Source organism: Phyllostomus hastatus, unplaced genomic scaffold (genome assembly GCF_019186645.2).
Source record: "Phyllostomus hastatus isolate PE091 unplaced genomic scaffold, TTU_PhHast_1.1 phas_scaffold_1066, whole genome shotgun sequence".
NCBI lineage: Eukaryota > Metazoa > Chordata > Mammalia > Chiroptera > Phyllostomidae > Phyllostomus > Phyllostomus hastatus.
Window position 1 is genome coordinate 19673546 of NW_025334004.1, and position 16318 is coordinate 19689863.

The window sequence follows — 16318 nt, forward strand, 5'->3', positions numbered from 1 at the left end:
TTCAGGACTCAGACCACGTGTCTTCAAGAGCCTTTTCTGACCTGCCTTCCCATATCCCACCACACCCTCATTCTTCCCTGTGCCCCCTCCATGACGTGGGGATACCTTTCCTGTTTTAGCTCTTCCTTCATCGTAGAGTCTGCTGTCACCCCTCGGAAGACTGCGAACATCTTGAGGACGGGAGCTATGCCTTGTTCATCTTTGAATCCAGAGAGCCAGCGCCTTGTCCACTGCTGGCTTTCGGTGTGTGCGAGCTTCTCATGGGAGGTTACGAACATCAGCAACCAGCCTTAGAGGAGATCAGGATGAGCATCCAGAGACAGGAAGGCTGCCAGTGCTTTGGCACTTTTTTTTTTTTTTTGCTTCACAGATGTTATTCACTTGACTGACTTCCGAATTAGTGGTTGCAAGTTACATTCTGGCACCAATCAACGTGAGAGCTCATAAACCAAGTGTCCACTGAAGGACGCTGCCTCCGAGTAAGTGCGACGCGGCCAAGCCCCAAATCACACCAAGGGCAGCTGACTCTGACTCTAACTCCCTTGCATGGTTTCACGTTCGTTCTCTCTCAAGGCGTGCTGACAACCGCTCATTTGTTTTTAAAAAATCTTGCTACCAAGAAGCTAGCTAGCATTTAGGGGAAACCTGAGAAGTATTCTCATTAATATCAAGATGAAAATGTAAAGGACTTTGTTTGTTTGTTTGTTTGTTTGTTTGTTTTTGAACTTCCAATTTTTCCACCTTTCCAAAAGTGACAAACATTTTCCCATCTTGTCATCTAGAATTTAAGAGCAGCCTCTCACTGTTTTGGTCACTTTGCTCTTTATAAAATGATCACTGTCTCAGGGACTAAGAATATGCTATTTAACCTCGAAGATCTATTTCAATTTTAAAGTTGACTTCCTCTTACAGAGAAGGTTGTTTTATTCTCTGGGTTATGTCTTATCAGGATGCCCTGAACTTGATCACCGTTCAGAGAATTCCCTTCAGGGGCTAAATTTAAAAAGATATGCACGGTGCCCAAACCTTCTCTGTCTACCAAGGGTCATTTTCAAAATGTTTTCCTCTTGCACCCAGACAATCACAGTGGCCATTTCTTCTGATTTCTCAGAATTGCTCAGCAATAATGGATGCAACTATCGACACAACAGCTTGAACAAAATTCAGAATTGGTCCTGTCAAATTTCAGTTGATTATCAAAACCTAGCTTTTCCTCATTCCTTATTTCCATTCATTTTCCTCAAATCATGTCCAGAATGACCCTCTGCCACCTTTTACTTAATTCCAGAGACATAGACAACACACAATACTTAACTCAAGACTTAACTGAAACAAAACATCTCAGATGCCTTTCACTTCCCATAAAGGGGGGAGGGGGGAGTGGATCCACTGTTCATACAAAAAGCTTGTACTATCACTGGGATTTTTGATGGCCCTACTTTCTAAAAGCAAAAACACACCAAGTTGGAAATTTCAAATCGCTCTCCTCTTTTACTCTTTCAAAGACAAGTTTAATGGCTTATTCCATTTGAGTTCTAATACTCTGTATTATTATAGATGATGAATCCTCCTAGAAAAAGGAAAAGCTATCATAAGAATTTCTCAATAAGCTCTCATTACCTCACAGTTTATGTCTTACTTTTATGTTGGATTTGATATCTTCATTTATGATGATTTGCTGTATTACAGAATATTACACTCAATAAGAGTGATTTTCAAAAAAGCAGGGATATACGTAATGTAAGGTAAATATAAGTTGAACTATTTATACTCAAGTCCTAGTTATGGGGAGAGGTAAAAACCTAGGTGCACACACACAGATTTTCCTTAACTAGGTTTATAGCACATGTGGCAAACAAGGCCCACGGGTGCTATACCTTGCCCTCCACCTTGTTTTATCCGGACAGGCACCTTGTTTCTACCTGGCGGCAGTGCTGAGCTCTCACTTAACTATTAAGGAGCAGTTACATTTATACAATCCTAAAATTATATTCGGCCCTTTGAAGGCAACCACGAGGCCGATGTGGCCCCCGGTGAAAATGAGTTTGACACCCTTGTTTTACATACTATTAAACATTTCCTGACATGTAACTTGTGCTTCTACCTTACATATAAATATAGCATATTATTATTCTATGGTCATTTTCCACCTTCCTCGCATCCCAGCCTTATACTTTCTCTGAGTGTGAACTGACCAACTCTTTTTCCATTGTATATACAAACATCATTTAAAAACTACATTAAGTACAGGACTCATCTCCAATCTACACTGTGCTTTTTAACGATGGGGTTGGAACTTGAAAAGGACAGTTCTCACTTTTTCAGAGGGCTTCCTGTTAAGTCCCACCAGTGGGGCCCCAGGTTGAAACTGGAAGGCAGGGCCCTGGCTGGCGTAGCTCAGTGGATTGAGCGCGGACTGCGAACCAGGCATCACAGGTTCAATTCCCAGTCAGGGCACATGCCTGGGTTGCAGGCCATAACCCCCAGCAACAAACCACACATTGATGTCTCTCTCTCTCTCTCTCTCTCTCTCTCTCTCTCCCCCCCTTCCCACTCTAAAAATAAATAAATAAATTTTTAAAAATAAATAAATAAATAAAATCTTTTTTAAAAAGCAATGGCTCCACTTATAAAAAAAAAAGAAAAAGAAAGAAACTGGAAGGCAGGAACAAGGAAGAGACGTGTTCCTTCCCGTTTGCTGCTCTTTTCACCAGCCTCACTCCAGCCACAGCCCTTCACACACAGTCAGCCTCCATCTCTGACAACTGTGGTTCTCCAGGAAACATTGCTGTGTCCTGTTGATAGGGGACTTAAGACTTGGAAAATTTTAGCTTAAGGTAAATAGCCATAAATCTAGCAGGTGATGTGTATGTTAAGCTTTCATTTCAGAAACTACAGATAAGGCCCATCCTGGTGCCTGGGAAAAGCAGCCGACCTCTTCGGGCACTGGCTAGAGATTACTGCCTGGGGGCATCCGTACTGGGAAGAAGCAGGTGACTACCCCTCCCCCTTGGAGACAGCTAACTGCCCTGGACAGGAATGTTGCAACAGCTGGGAAAAAAAAAAAAAGCCCTCACCACACATTGTTTGTCCTTCCCCACCCCCCTTATAAAAAGATCTGGCCAGGAAAGAGAAGGGAAGATGGTTTGTTAGGGTATGAACCCACCATCTTCTCCGATCGCAGGGCATCTGAATAAAGCGCCCATAAAAGATTCAATCACTGTCATTGCTTATTGGGTTTGGTAGTGACAGGCAGCCCGAACGCCGGTGTATTTTCTGGTTACACTGTCAGAAGTACTCGCACTTGCTGGGAGATGGCCCACTCCCAGAGGTGTGGGCCCAGACTCCCAGGTGTTCAACCTTTCATCCTATGAGGGCCCAAGAGTAGCCAAGCAGAGTGTAGAGCCGATCTCTGCAAAGCCCTATCTCTAAGCCCCTGTGCAATTAGCTACAGCTGTAGGACGCCCCTTCTCAGAGACTCCAGTCTCCATTCTCTGGGGCATTGTGTCCAACTCTCCTGATCTTGGAAGCTCTAACCCCTCTTTTCATTCCTTCAGCCTCAGAGGTACCACTCTGTTGTACCTAAGTGTTCTATTTTGATTTTCCTATTCCCTAACACCTCTTCATTCAATTCAGTATACTAAGTTCTTTTTGTTGCCATATTCACTATGATTTCTCTGTTCCTAACTGGACCCTGGGTCTGAGGTAGTATTGGTATCAAGCATAATTCCAGGAAACAAACCCTCATAAATGAGGTTTATAGATTGTTTTAGTTGTATCCTTGACTTTGAACAACGTGTTGAGCTCCACTCCAATGGCAAATGAGAAATCAGTAACTCTTAGCATACTATGCATCATGATGCATTAAATCATCATCTGTGGTTGCTTGCGAATAAGTATCTAAAGACAATTGTGGAAACAAGTATCTGCTCTTGATACCTATGGGCAGGGCATCTTCTTACTGTGCTGGGGAGCACACAGAAAGAAAGTGGCACATGCAGGCCTTAAAATCTTAGCTCGATTGATAGACAAAGAACAAGAAATCATCAACATGTCCTAAAAGAACCTCTTATTTCACTGAAATCACACCCAAAATTCAATTGTGTGAACTGCAGAATTAAAAACTAAATTGAATCCACAGACTCTCAGGACTAGACAGCACAAGGCTTAGAAAAAAAGAGACATAGTCTAGCATGCCTACAGGCCATCTTGCTTTCTTTGTTTTTAACACTCCTGTATGGCTGGTCGCAGAACTTCAGAGTAAGCAGAAATGTGCAACATAATGATCCCATTGTACTTTTCAAAACGCAGTGCTATTTTGGAGGATCTGTATAGAGATGGTAGAGGACACAATGGATACAGACACAATTAAGCAGGGAGAGTTGATTAAATGAGAGGAGATTCTCCCAGCAATGCTAAGAAGCAGGTAATATGTCCATTTCCTCTGACCTGAGACAATAAGTGGGGAACTTTGTGGGAGATGCTGACAGTCCTATAACTACTGGGAAAGAAGCGTAGGTCTCCTGCACCACAAGGCCCTGTGTGTGGTGCTGACGTCTTTTGTTTAGGCCTCCTCACCGGCATTGTTTCATTAATTCAGAGGACTAGGGTTCATCCCCCTGGCCCTCAACCACAGTGGACTGTTTCCTGTTCAGGTAAGTGGACTTACCAGATTCAAGTTGATACGTTTCCGAAATGAACTCATTTCTATATTCTTACAAATCACCCTGTGGCTGCGTATTGTTAGCCTTGTACCTTACCGTTAGGAAGATACTATTTTCTCATCACCTCCCGAATTCAGATCTCAATTGCCCTCCTCAATAAAAGACATTCTTCAATTAACCAGTTCTGGCAGGTTTAAATATCACCTGATTTGGAGGTTAACCTCTGCAATGGTATTTCCTTCCTGGCCTTGCATGGCATGGCTCTAGTCTTTCCTGTCAAAGTCACGAGGTGGCGTGGGATGGCCAAGTGCAGTTGTAAACTCTAAAGCATGACGCTGCTACCCTTAGCAGGTCGTTTCCATCAGACGCTCATTCAGCTGATAAGGTCCTCTTTCTTTCACACTCCTTCAGTGCACAGTCATTAAGTGACATGAACGGCCTTTGGAGTTTACCAGAGAAATGTGTATACCCAGCCCTGCACTTACAGAAAGTGAATATCTAACAGAAAAGACAGATAGTGAATAACTACAGAAATAGCATAGCTTTCTACATTTTGACAAGTGCTATCATGGATAAGCAGCGGTGGGATATAGCCGGGAAATGGTCTCGTCTTGCTGTGCGTGGTTGTGGGGGCAGGTATTTTATGCCAGCAGCTGGCTCCCAGACAAACATTTTTAAGAAATGTAACCCCTGCAGGGAAGTATCAACAGCCTGAAGGCCATTCTCTGTTGCAATTCATATGGCCTAATCTTAGAATGCAAATTCCTGAGACTGCTTCCTCATTTATCCTGCCAGTTACTGCCTGTTGAGGACTGAATGACTGTCTCTCCTCAAAATTCGTATATTGAAACCTTATCCCCTATTGTGATGGTGTTAGGAGCTTGGGTCTTTGGGAGCTAGTTAGGTTATATGAGGTCCCAAGGGTAGAGACCTCATACATGGAATTAGTGTCCTAATGATGGTCACAAGGGTGCTCACTTCCCCTCCCTGACCTCTGCCACATGGGGATACAGTGAGAAGTCCTCAGGCAACAACTGGAAGGGGTCCTCAGCAGAGCTCAATGGTGTTGGTGGCCTGATCTTGGACTTTCAACCTCCAAAACCATGAGAAATAAATTTCTACTGTTTATAAGCGCCCAGTCTATGGTCATCTGTTATAGGCGCCCAAAGTGGCTAAAACACTGGCTACCAAGAATCACTAACTGTGCATCTTCAAAAGAACCCACATAATCCTTCTCTGTCCACCATCTAGCGCTGCCTTCCACATCTGTTCCGGGAGAACAGTGTGCCCACACTCACATCCACTGGCACACTTATTCGCCCAATCACGTGCAGAGCAGAGATCAGGCAGTAATGAACTAACTAGTCAGACTCACCAATTGGAACTCTGAACCCAGGGTTTGCACAGGCTCTGCTCCTGAGAATCTTGGTGTAAGGGGCTGATCGGCCCTGCACACCTGTTGGCATGAGACAAGACTATCATCTGTGCATGACGTGGCCAGAGGTACACATACACACACGCATGCGTATGTAACTCTATGTAACTCTAAGGCTCATGGGAGCCCAAAGGCCTCCTCGGTATTTCTGAGAATAACTTGGGGGCTGCTGTGTCCAGCCAAGGGTCCTTGCTGAGCACCCTGACCCTGACCTAAAATCAGTCCCTTCATTGATTTCTCATTAACCTCATACCCACATTCCCAACTCACATGCAACATGTAGTGGGCGTCATATCACACATCACAGAGCAAAGTGCTCTGTTTTTCCTCTCCAAAGAAATAACTCCAAAACCCACTTTCCCTTCCAATCACTCCCAATTTTCTCTTGCTCATTGTCTTTCTGCCCAGAGCCACCAAGTCCTCTCTGTGTCAAAGGAGAGGCACTTCGGCCTTATTCCTGAGGTCCTCGGGACCCACACTTGGCACCAAATGCTTGACTTTCCATGTTCATTTCCCCCACTAAGTGGAACCCTAGTGCCTGTGGTTAGGATAGAACATGTTCCCTATGGTTTCCCGCCAGCACTGCTGCAGAGAGAGGATCGGGAGCTGGCTCCCAGCCCCTGTGATAATTCCAAACTGGATTGCCACCTTGCCTCACGCCTGATTGAAGGAAGGACTTGCCACAGCACAGTCCTTGTGGGTCCCTGGTTGAGCTATTGCCTTGTCACAAGCCAGCAAGGGCCTGATCTTAGGCAGGGTGAATCACAACTCCAGTCACATAAATCGTTGGTAGTATTGCCCTTCCATTCAAAGAGCCGCCAGCACTGTTTGCAGTGAATGGCCACATGCTGCAGGAACTGGCTGCTTTTCTTCACGCACTGAAAGAGGAGGAGGATGCTCAAAAACAGGCCAGGCAGAGAGAGAGAGAGAGCAATACGAAGGTTCCCTGAAGCAGACGCAAATGAGTGCAAAGCTATATTCGAACTGTGAAACCCAACAATTAGGACATTCAAATATCTAAACAAGTTATGGAGTCAGACAGACCTGGGTTCAATTTCCAGTTATTCATTTACTCCCTTAGTATGCTTAAAGTACCAGTAAATGGCTTAATTCTCTACAATGAGGCTAACGCACCTCAAAGCGCAGGTTCAGAAAGAGACAACAAATTTAGTAAGTGCTCAGTAAATGGGCAGTTGTAGCAAAGAGAAGTCACATGGAAAATGAGCGAGTGTGTATACTGAACCTTTTGTACAGCCATTCAAGTTACTCACTTACAAGCAAAGCAATTTTAAAATCTGCACCCAAAAACCTAGCATTTGAATAAACTAAATCTCATTCTTGCTTTCTTCTTTGCAACAGTTTGAAGCAGAAAAGAGCATGTGCAAATGTTTTGTTCTCAGCCTGTTATAGGGGGCCAATGTCTCTGGCTCGGAAACGTTTTCCTCCTGTCATCTATTCCTCAGTCTTGTGTACCTGTGGTATCCAAGACCAATCCGTGTTACTTACACTGATTACAGATTTTCAAATCCCCATACAGAAATTGGTCTTGGAATACAATTCTGACAATACAACATGCTGTGGCTTTGCTAAAACATTCAAATCTAATGACTACACAGAACTATACCTACTTAACAGCTTTTACATTATCTTGCCAATACTATCAAGATTTCTCTATGTTAGGGTCCTATCAGCAATGATGAAAGTGATATGTCATATGATAAGGAAAATAATCAATGTTCTAAGTACTGATTCCCAGGTGTGGGTGACTGAAGAAGAGGGAACTATTTCATGTAAATCATACCATAAGACTAACTTTTCCTGTTAATATTATTCAGAGGTAAAGGCTGAAATAAACAACAGACACTGGAATCACTTAAACATAATTGTACTAATTTATTTTCTCCCCAACGCAAGTTATAATAATCTTAAAATGATATAGCATATGTCACAACAGGGAGAAACCACAATCATTTCATTTATGTTTTTCAAATATTTTAATTTTATTCTTTCCATGCTACGAAGTCTCCTTTTTTTTTTTTAATCTCCTAGACCATCCAAGTATCAGGTCAAAAAATGTTTTAAAATAGATGGGGAGAGGCAGGGGATGTGATTCTCCATTTCAGTGTCTCTATGGGCAATATTTAATTTTTAAGATTTACATAATTAATTCCCAGTCACCAAAAAGAATAAAGAAAATAGAATATAAAATAGTCAAAAAGAAAAGAGGACATCCATCTTCCTTACGGGATTCAGTATAGAACACCACGCTGGTTTACTTGCACTGAAATTCAATTAAATAAAACGTGATATGTTTCAGTCATTAGTCAAACATCAGAGGCGAATAGTAACCAGTCCAAGTCCATTTTCCTGATGTGTGACGGCTTGCGACTTTCCACCCTCGACACTCCCTCTTTCTCTTCTGCTCCACACCGGGGCAGGCTGACATGAAAACCTGGGGGCACTCTCCTTGGCGCTGCTAGTCCCTTAGAGCCACACGCGCCCCTCCCCACCTGTGGGAACCCTCACTCCGGCCTCACCCCTCGACCACACTGCAACTTTCAGGTGCTTCTGGTAGAAATGTAAAAGGTACCATCTCTTTCAAAAACAATTTGGCAGTTCCTTTAAAAGGTGTGGACATGAATGTCTACACCAGCCTTCTTCCTAACAACCAAAAAAAAAATCTATCAAGAAGTGAATGGATAAACAGACTATTGTCTATTTATACAATGGGATACTAAAAGTGAGACTTTCTGACTCCAGAGGGTAAATTGTGATTCCATGAATCAATGTATTTACTGTTCTTCAAAAGCAGCTATTTTTCTGTGTGCTGCTCTGAGGTTCCTTCTTCTAGCTATCGAGAAAGGCCAGCTGATGTTGCTCAGCGTGTGGGAGGAAGGTGGTAATGCTGGCTTGGAACCAGAGGGCCTGTGTGCCATTCCCATCTCTGCCCCTTATAAACTCCACAACTGGGGTATTTACTTCCTTTTGCTAAGCTTCAGCTAGCTCAATAAAAAAAATGGGGACAGGGGTTATAAGTCCTACCTCCAAGGATTATCACAGGGACTGAGATACCTTTCCTGGAGGTACCTAGCCTGTCAGATAGTAGGTGCTCAGTAAAACTAGCCTGAATCAGAAGACAAAGGAATGCTTTGCTTTGGTAATTGGGACACCTGTATAACATTGACCATTCTCCATCTCCTTTATGAGACTTAAAACCTTGCTTAGATGATTTTGTAGTTTATTAGCAATGTTAGTACTTTTTAGTGTCTTTCTCTTCCCTGTAATTAATTGGGTGATTAGAAAAGTGTACCTATTACTGAGAAGGTTGATTTTTACAACTTTACTCACTGATCAGATAGATGGGCATCTCCATTAACAAAAACGCCTCCTCCCTCGCAAGGCAGGACACCTTTCTTGACAGTGAGAAGTCTCATGGATACCTGAGTAGGTTTGGGGGAACTTTGTGTTGACTGGTCTTATGGATGAAATAAGTTGAGTCTTCTAAACAGAACAATGAGCAGCAAATAAGAATTCCCCAAATCTGTCTATGCCAGCATGCTCCAGAGTATTCTGTGAAAATCACATCTCAAAAAAAGAACCTCAGAGAAAAGGGTTGAGGAGGCTGTGATTAAATAACCTTAGGGAAGGGTGGATACACAAAGTCTCTGTGTATTTTAATTAATAAAGAGCCCAAAACTCCTACTATGAACCATATATATTAAAACCTAGGAAAATTGGGTTCAACGAACTGATTTAAAGCTGAATCTATTTTTTGAATAACACTCGTGAGTATTTAAATCAGTTGCATGTAGGAGAAAATATTCTGGAAATTTCCCAATTCACAGAAATAATACTGTACAAAAATTTCTGGGACCCCGCGAACAGCGAGTCCACTGTGTCATCACCATTCATACCCAGCTGCACCTCCGTGTCCAGAGAGGCACAACGTTTACATCTCACATGAAGGGTTGTTTGTAAAGCACCAAGGTCAATCGAAGCTCAAGCACTAGTGTGTTTCTTCAAGTCTAAAGCTTGACTTGGGGAACCTGCATTTACTAAAAACCATAGCCCTGTCTCCCCATGTCTCTCTGCACAAGGGTGACCAATGATTGGGATAGCCAGATTAAGCTCATAAGAAGATATGCTGTCCAGTTAAATTGGAATTGCAAATAAGTAGCAGGTATATTTTAGCATGGCCCACCTATTGCATGAAACATACTAAAAGTTACATGAGATTAATTTGGAATTCAGGCTTAACTGGGATCCTGTATTTTACCTGAACATCAAGAAGTGGTCAACCTTAGGGATCCACGGGGTGACCACTTTCCTGAGAGAAAAACAAAAATGTGACAGTATACAAACCTAAACCTTCAAGGCCAGAAACAGAAATATACCCTCAATTTACACATAGCTATGCCAATATAGATTATATTAAAAAGTTCTTTCCTATTGATCTTTTGAACATTAAACAAAAGGATATTCTTGGAGCAAAGAGGGAGAAGTTACTTTTCACATAAACATCTCACCTTTCAAAATCTGATTGGGAAAGTCAGTTCTCTGCAACAGGCTTCCCCTCAACATTCAGACACTGTAATACCAGTCAAAACCTTAAACTGATTGATTAAGAAACACAAAATTAATAAGGAAACCTAAATAAATTAAATGGATCTAGTCTTTCACTGCACAATGGATTTATGTTTTGCCCCAAGGAGGCATTGCATTTCATTATTATTAAATATGTCAGCAATATTTTTCCTCTGAAGAGCACAAATTTTCCTTCTATTTTCTATCTTACTCAAAACCCCTTATTGCGTATGTTATGAGTCACAGGAGGTCTTAATTACTGCTTTTCAGTATTACACGTTCTGAAACCCAAGGTAGCATTTTGCTAAATGTATTTTATACATGTAGAGTTGTTACGCATTTACACACACACACACACACACGCACACCCTGAGAAGAACATTGCTGGGATGATTTTTCTCTTGCGCGTGACCTTCAGAAGCAGAAAGAGGGCTTTATCAAGGAAGCCAGCCACGTTCCTGCTTTTATTATCTTTATGCTCCTCTCTTTCACCTTGAACGGCATAGCCTACAAGCCACCCTAACATTCTCGCTCCCTTTCCTGTCTAACACAGTTTTTAGAAATGTATTAATAAACGTAATGCAGAGAAAAAGTATGAATTGAAAGTTGGGGTGTATTGAAACCCACTTCCTCCTTTGCCTTGTTCACTGGCCTACTTGGATCTTAAATAATTTTCACTGTATCATTAGTATGCTAAGGGTGTCAGGAAAAAAAAAACTGTTCCTTCTGAATTTGGGAAGAATTGAAGAGGCTGTCTTGAGAAAATGGAACAAAATAATTATAGGGAGTAGTTGGATTTGGGGACCTGGGATTTTGGAGAATATTTACAAAAGCTGGGTTTTGAGCCCTGGCTGGTGTAGCTCAGTAGATTGAGTGCGGGCTGCGAACCAAAGCATTGCAGGTTCGATTCCCAGTCAGGGCACATGCCTGGGTTGCAGTCCACAGCCTCCAGGAACCACACATTGATGTTTCTCTGTCTCTTTCTCCCTCCCTTCCCTCTCTAAAAATAAATAGATAAAATCTTTTTTAAAAAAAAAGCTGGGTTTTGTGCAATAAATTCTCAGAGTGATTTGAGACAGGGATTAGGAGAAGTAAATGTGATAAGGCATGTGAAATACTCCATATAGGTTCTGGCACCTGAAATATTCTCAGTAAATGCTAGGTATTAGTAAGAGCAGTACTATTTTTCTCATATGTGAAACACTGTAAACACTGTAAAGGTAGGGTGGGATGGGTACACAAATTCTCAAGGAAAGGCTTTGACTTCAACAGCAAATCTGCAGGGAAGAGCATCTTCTACAACCTTCACAGCAATTTTTGAAGAATCAAAAACAGTGGCTCACATGACAATGTATGCAGTGAAAAGGAATTTGAATTTGATGAGGATTTCACTTCCTCTCTGGCATATCCTGAGATAGATCTGCTCCAAAGAGTGCTTTGTCACAGATGGGGCTAATAATCCTTTTGGTCTCTCCAAAAAATAATTTTTTTGGCTTTGGGCCTCCTTAAACAGATCACCTTAGGGAAAAGCAGCATCTCTATGAGTGTCAGACGTGTTGACCTGCAGGACACAGAACATCCAGAGACACAACTCAGTCCTTCGAGTTTCTGTAGCTTCTCTTTCCCTCTTCCTTCAGGACCATATCCAAGCTATGCCATAGCCAAAGAAAGAAGTTCATTTTTCAGCTGGGCAAAGTTATTTCATTTATGTAGTTGCAGTGTCCACCTTCTTCTTTCTAGTTTCAGACCTTAGAGAAACTGAAATGGAGTACGTTTACCTCTCACTGGCAACCCTTGCTCCTTCTATCACCATGGGAGGAGCTCCTTCCATCTTGAATCTGGTTCCTTCGTGATGCCTGAGACCCAGTGCGGAGGACTGCTCCCACTGCATCCCTGCACTATGAGCAGTGCCTTTCCAGTCACTATCCAACACTCATGTGCCTTATTCCTTTGGATTCTCAATCAGGAGAATGTTGCCTCAAATTCTGAAATAGGAGGTAATTTCACATGGTACAAGGACACAGTAATAACAAAAACTAAAAGCAAGTGTTCATTGAGTATACCATTGGTGCCATATATAATTCTAGTGCTTTATAATCTACTCAACAACTCTTTGAGGTGGGTACTGATTTTATCCCCATTTCATAGATGATAAAAACTGAGGGTATAAAGGCCAAATAGCTTCCCCAACGTCAATAGTTAAAAAATTAGCAGAACAAGGATTTAAACCCAGGATGCTTAAAGCCCAAAATCTGAGCTCTCGGTCACTGAGCTAACACATCTTCATCCCAGGTGAACTTGGAATCACCTGGAGATTTTTAAAGAAATAACATGGGGTTATGACTCCCTCCCTTGAGCTCAACAATGTGGAACATCTAAAACAATCTAAATCACTACCATCACAAACTGGCAAATCAACACCATTCCTTAAAAAAAAAACTAAAAGCACTCATTTAAACATAGTAATGATATGGAGAAGTAAGACTAGCAAACTGACCCTCTTGCTGATAATAACTATAAACTCTGGATTGAGAGACCACTGGATGCTATCCCAGGGAGTTTGAGCTTTAGCCTGTGAGAGACAAAGAACTACTAAAGAAATTGTTCAAGGGGAAGCACAATTACACATGCATCTTAGGAAAATCACATTTCCTAATTTCCAATTTCCAGTTAGAAATGGATCAGAAACATTGGCAAGGCTGGAGGCAGGACACCAGCTAGGAAGCTACGGTATAAATTCCGACAAGAAAAATCAGGGGGCGGAGGGTGACATGAACAGAGTGTGTCAAGGGGAGAGGGGATCATCAGAAACTGAAATTGATATAATTTCATGAGCAATTAGGTGCAGGAACTGAGAGAGTGAAACTGAAGAGAAAGTCTCTGGCATATATGACCAATGAGAAAGTGATATTCGCTGTGATGACAAATACGGAAGAAGCGATTTTGAGAGAGAAGGGGAGGGCTTCAGTGGGATGGGCCGGGTCTGGGGAACCTGCCGGAGCTTCATCTGAAGATGCAGCAGCAATTAGAGATGCCAAGTACGGTCCTTTTAGAACCAAGACCAGCCATCGCTTCCTGGAAAGCAGTGACATGTAATTCAAATCAAGAATGAGGAATATGAGGATCCTGCCAGGTAAAGTGAGATTAGGAAGGGTCACAGAAAGACAAATGAGAAGGAGGAGGAGGAGGATGGGATCAGAGCAGAGGAGGTGAGGGAGGCTTGAGTGACAAATGAAGCAATTAAACTTTTCACTAGCCTCTCTCTGAACTGTCAGGTCGTGAAGTTTTCAGACTTATTTCTCAGTGCTCTGTTCTTTGGAAGCAGAATGAGTTATTAACCTTCTCTAATTGGAATCTGATTTCCTCCAGAATTCTGTGTTTCAGGCTAACAGAGTTTTACAGAAGAAAATAATAAGTTTAAGATGACTGTTTTAAGGCTGCGTGAGTCACTTCTTTAATAACCTGAGTCCCTCTCCCACGCCTCCTTCACCTCCACCCTATCTAACTAAGCCCACAGTCACAGGGCAGAGTCTAGTTTTTAGGCCCTTGTGGTTGCCTGTAAAGGCTTCCTAAGCAATCAGTGGTGCTATGGACCAAATGTCAATGTCCCCCCACTGAAATGCATATGCTGAAGCCCTGAGCAAAAATGTAATCATATGTGGAGATGTAGCCTTTGGGAGTCAATCAGCATTAACTGAGGTCATAGAGGTGGGGCCCTTGTAATGAAAGTGGTGCTCTTATAAGATGAAACATAAGAGCTTCCTCTGTCTCTCTTCACACGTGCACAAGAAGAGGTCATGTGAGAACACAGTGAGATGGTGGCCACCTCCATGCCGAGAGAACCAGACTCAAAATGAAATTACCTTGTTGGCACCTTGATCTCGGATTTCCCAGCCTCCAGAACTGTAAAAAGCACGTTTCTGTTGTCTATACCACCCGGCCTATAGTATTTTGTTATGGCAGCCCAAGCAGACTAAGACAAATGGGCACCGCAGATGGCAAGAAAGACGCACAGAGGATCTGTGTCCAAATCTGGTGCATGCCCATTATCAGCATCACACCCAGTGAAAATCCAGCTGCATTAATCAGATGCCTTACCCTGGTCTTAAGCCTGCACTGAATCTTTCCTGGGCTAAGGCGTTAGCGGGGAGGGCGGGAGACGTATTCCAGCACCAAGATCTTGTCAGGAAACAAACAGCCTCCTGGGAGACCAGCTTCCCTTCAGACCAAGGAGAATGACAGAACAAAGCCCCAAATGCAAACCCGGGGAAGGAGAGAAAATGGGAGTCAGATTCCCCAGGCTTTAGCCACTTCTGGGTACTGTCAACCATCTTCCAGACTTCAAAAAAAAAAAAAACCTGTGGGGCATCCAAAGCACTTAGGGAGACCTGTCACTAAAGAACGGCATATGATTAAAATTTTAACCTTAAGGTAAAACATTTCTCCAAAGCGCACAAGTGCCATTTGCTCGATCCACATGTGTCTTATTGATGTGTAGTATGTCAGGGGGATGCCGTGTTGCCAATGAGCTGCATCATAACTACAAGGGATGAAGGATGTGAAGGCATAGTTCATGGGACCATAAAACATCTATGTATTATTTATCCTTAATATTCAACCTTATTCCATAAAGAACGGTCATCGTTACAACACTCTCTTGAGAAGTGGGTTGCAGTTTGAGTTCAGTTCTCTATCAGGCAGGGAAAGGAAGACCCTTGGGTGACATGAGTCACCGTGCTATGACCATGCTCTTCTCTCACTGCATGTAAATCCATACAGCTGTGTTGTCAATGCCAGGAAAATAAAAAGAAATGCCTTAAAGATACTTTGATGCAATATGCCAATCTAGAAGCATGGGAAGACAGGTGTGTGAGAGTGCACAGCGATGAGTTGGCCGTAGTTATATGAACGTACGATATTTGAAGCCAATGAATCTATATGGCGCAATCATATGTGCCAATCAAGAATCCAGGCTGCAATGTCAGCTATAAGCACAGGCCCTAAAAACGTCTGACAACAGAAAAGTATACTTACGACAACCATATGAAAAGAATGTGTGAACACCCACCTGCATATTCACACACCTACACATACCCTCAACAGCATTGTCCTTACACACCAAGACTGGTGACAAATGCATCAAAAATATGTGTCACAGCAAGAATCCCATGACTCTCTCATAGTTTTTTATACTATCAGCAAATGCATTAGTCACAGTACGATCAGTCAAAGCTGGCCATTTGATATGAGTGACATGGCTTGCATTCCTGAAATCTTAAGTGTACACTATTTAATAAAAAAATGTTGATTTTTCTCCATGTGTCCATTAACTTCATCTATTTTATCTTTTCACAACAGGAACCCACTTAGGTTATGTTTCTATAACTAATCCAAAACAGAGATTAATTACCTTCTGCAACATAAGTCACAGCAGAACCTAATTCATTTCCTATCTCCCTCAATTCATTAATTTACTGAATGCTATTGTCTCCCATAGATGGTGTTTCATCTGTAGCTTACAGCAGTTTGCAAGTAGCAGATGAACACTGAACAGGATAATTCACTCTTGAAATTATGCTAAAAATAACTCAGCTTGCCCAGTAACTAGAATATAGTTTCTAAAAGTAAACTGGTG